Source organism: Myotis davidii, unplaced genomic scaffold (assembly GCF_000327345.1).
Source record: "Myotis davidii unplaced genomic scaffold, ASM32734v1 scaffold125, whole genome shotgun sequence".
NCBI lineage: Eukaryota > Metazoa > Chordata > Mammalia > Chiroptera > Vespertilionidae > Myotis > Myotis davidii.
The window spans coordinates 6144391-6148405 of record NW_006299390.1 but is presented as its reverse complement, the minus strand read 5'-3'; the positions used below and the strand labels follow the sequence as shown (position 1 = coordinate 6148405).

The 4015-nt window shown below is 31.7% G+C and overlaps 1 pseudogene; it reads left to right on the top strand.

The window, feature by feature from the left end:
* The first annotated feature begins 1800 nt into the window (after positions 1–1800).
* Positions 1801–3576, top strand: LOC102753832 (annotated as a pseudogene).
* Positions 3577–4015: the final 439 nt, after the last annotated feature.

Sequence of the window (4015 nt, the reverse complement as noted above, 5' to 3'; positions counted from 1 at the left end):
ATTTATTTTTATCTCCTTTTAAACATTAAAACTTTACATTGTTACAAATGTATTCACTATAGATGTAATGCAAAAAATTGATTTACTTTTTAAATTTAAATTCACGGATAAATAATGATATACAAACATATATTACTTTTTATTAATAGATAAAAGCATAAACATAACTTACTTTTATAATTGTTTTCTATAAAGTTGTTTGCTTTTTTTAAGTCCACAGTATTTGCATCTAGCGTTTTTGGAATATAAGAGTGAATCAACAATAGACTATAAGGCCATTATTTATTCATTTATAAAATATAGAAATTCTAGGTTGTATGATGTTTCAAGGTAAACATTACTTTGATGGATGCTTCTGTGGAGCAACTTGTGAATAAGTACTTGGAAATTTATTAGTCTGTTAAATGTATAAAAATTGCATAAAAAATGTTAAGTGGAAAAATCTTTTCCATCCCTTTAAAAACATAATTCTTATAATACAAATAATACGGAAATAATTTATATTAAAAAAATTTAAACTTTACTATTTTTCTCCTAGATTTAAAAAAATGATTTAAAAATTTGCACTATTTATATATATTTGTGCTATTCATATATATTAAACAGTCAATTAAAAATGTGATTTATGAGAAAGGTGTTTTAATAGAAAGATACTTAAAACTTGGAAATATTTTGTGTTATTATTTAACATATTCATCTTTGATTTTAGATGCTCAAACCATATCTGAAGTCAAGCAAAAAATATTTTGAAATGGAAAATATTTAATATCTCAATATTAGATCAATTTACATAATTATATTTACATTAGTAAAACTAATTACCAGTCTTGTAACACCTGCATCATCTTTTCAAAAGCTTTGTTTAATAGAAAAATTATTATTCCAAATATATAAAATTTGATTAAAATAACCATAAGTACTGTCCTTACTAAATACAAATGTTTAAGGAGGCCAAAGCAATATATGATGTTATGCAAATAATCAGATACTATGACATGGTACAGTATGAAATGGCAGAGTACTGAGAAATGAGTCAGGGCCTGGAGATGTGTTAAGGGGTTCCAATTCTATTCTAGAGACATGAGGAGATAATGAAGAAGCTAAGTATATGAGTGATAATCAGTTTCATGTTTTAAATATATCACTCTGTTCTGTGGAAGCAAATCTCTTCACCAAAGGACATACATACTTGGATGACAAATAACAATGACTTATAGTTTGAGCTTTCTATGTAGACACACATTCTTTGCAATGTTCCCAAAGTCTGAAGGACAGATGTAGCAGCATTTCAACACTGTTCCTTACATACATTTTCCCAAAGGTTTGACTTAGAAATAGAAGAATATGTTTTAGATTAACATAGATAGAAAATTAAAATAATCTGGTGTGTTTTTTAACCAATAATCAATATAATTTAACCAATTATGCTAATAGCTAAATGTGGATATCATAAGGTTAATAGCAATTATGAGCCATTGTTAAGGCTTCTCAATATTGAACACAAACAATGGATATGCTTCTGAGTGAGATATGATTTATTAGATAAAATTTTTCTTGAAAATATTACCTTTGATGTGTATTTCCATGTAATGGCTTCAATACAAGAGAATATTTAGAATAAACTGTCTTACTAATTTACTTACATGATGTCATGGCGATCTGTTTTCAGGATAGTCATTAGTTGTAATCAGTTCTCTCTCACACAAGGCATCTTAGTTCCTGCGAATGAAAAGAGTATAATTGATCATGGAAGGTTGCTGGCATTTTTCTAACAACAAAGTGGGCAGTATCTTCTGAGAAATGGTTCAATTTATGCACCAGTTTAAGAAGGCTTTATTAAGGGCAAGTAAGGTAAATCATGGGAAGCTTAAGTGTTCCTTATCTCCTTCTTTACTGGAGAAGATAATTATTCAGAAAACACCCTTGGTTCAAGGGCAGATTAAGTTGTCTGGAGCCAATATAAGAAGAAAACAATATTATGAACATAATATTTGATAGAAGCATAAATATTTACACTAAGAAGAGAAGTCACATATAAAAAATAACTAAGGTGTGACAAATATCACAAAAATTAAAAAAACTAGGAGATAAAGTAATAATATTGACATATCTCTAGTATATTACTTGGCTGCATATTCTTTTTTTTCCCCTTTATTGATTAAGGTATTACAAATGTGTCCTTATCCCCTCATAGTCCCCCTACCCCCCCAGTCCTGCCCTCACCCTCCCCCCTTGTTGTCTGCATCCATTGGTTGTGCTTATATGCCTGTGGTTGCATACTCTTTAATCACCTCTGCATGTGACACTGATTTCATGAAATCATTTTCCATCAAGTGAACAGAAAGGTAATTATTCTATCTACCAGTGTTGTTAAAAAATGTTGGTAGACCAAGAGGAAGCAGCGTGGGGGCCTGGCAGTCCCGCAATCCCATTGAAGGGGCCGAGAAGGAAGGAAAAAGATGACCGGCTTCCAGCTAAGCAGCGCCACAAGGCAGAGGAGGCGGAGGAAGAAGACAGAAATCACAACCCAGGCCCCTTTTGCAAGGGCAGGTGGAAAAATAAGGAACAGATTCTCATCTTTTCTTCCAGAGGAATAAATTTCGGAACAAGACATTTAATGCAAGACTTAAGAATTTTGATGCCTCATTCTAAAGCAGATACTAAAATGGATCGTAAAGATAAGTTACTTGTGATTAATGAGCTTTGTGAAATGAAAAACTGCAATAAATGTATCTATATTGAAGGTAAGAAGAAACAAGATCTCTATGTGTGACTTTCTAATTCACATCATGGACCATCTGCTAAATTCCTAGTTCCAAATATTCAGACCTTCCCTGAACTAAAGATGACTGGAAACTGTTTGAAAGGTTCTTGGCCCCTTTTGTCTTTTGACCCTACTTTTGATGAATTAGCACATTATGCTTTGTTAAAAGAACTCTTAATTCAGATCTTTAGTACACCACGCTACCATCCCAAAAACCAACCATTGGTGAACCACGTGTTTACTTTCACTGTTTAGGATAATAGGATAGGGTTTCGGAACTTTCAGATCATAGACCATGCTGCTCTTGTAGAAATAGGACTTTGTTTCATCTTAAATCTCATAAAGATTTTCCAGGGAAGTTTTGGAGGACCAACTTTATATGAAAATCCTCACTACCAGTCACCAAACATGCATCAGCGTAAGACATGCCTAAGATCCATCCCAGCTGCAAAACACAAGGAGAAACAGCAAGTGAAAGAGGCCCCAAAACTGAGAAAGAAAGAACCAAAGATTATCCTTCCACATGATTCCACTGCAGAGGTTTTGTTACATCAGCTGAGGGAAAACCTATAGAAATATAGTGGGTAAAACCAGAGCCAAAAGTTGACTTAAAAGCAAGAAAGAAAAGGGTTTACAAAAGACAAAGAAAAATGAAACAGAAGGTGAACAGTGGAAATGCAAGATGAATCATTGGATAACTAATTTTTCAGTTATTTTATATTTATTTTGTATTCAATGTGTAAATACTCTCATTATTCAGGACTATCATATCTAATTAGTGTGGCATTTAAAATAAAAAAATAAAATCTTGTGGCTTCAGTGGTATCTGTTTTTTTTAAATAAAGTATCACTAGACCTCAAAAAAATATTGATAGTTGGGATTTGTAAAATATGTATTATAATTTACATAGATGTTTACATTATTGCTTAGTTTGATGTTCTACAAACACAGGAACACTGGTAAATTATATTTTGTACAAATTCCACCATAAAAGAAAAAATGCATGGTATTATTTTAACTTTATTCTCTGCATTTTTAAATATATTTCTCACAGATATTTTCAATTGGCAAGGCATCAAAGAGACTTACTCTTCTGCTCCAAATTTTAACCTGTTTGAATGTTGGGTTTTCCACAGACTAGCTTTTGGTTTTTTGCATTTTAAAACCCATTACTTTCTCTTCCACTACTCAAAATATTTCTAGTACTTAGTACCCAGTACTTAGCACCCTAAGATATCAATGTTCAGACG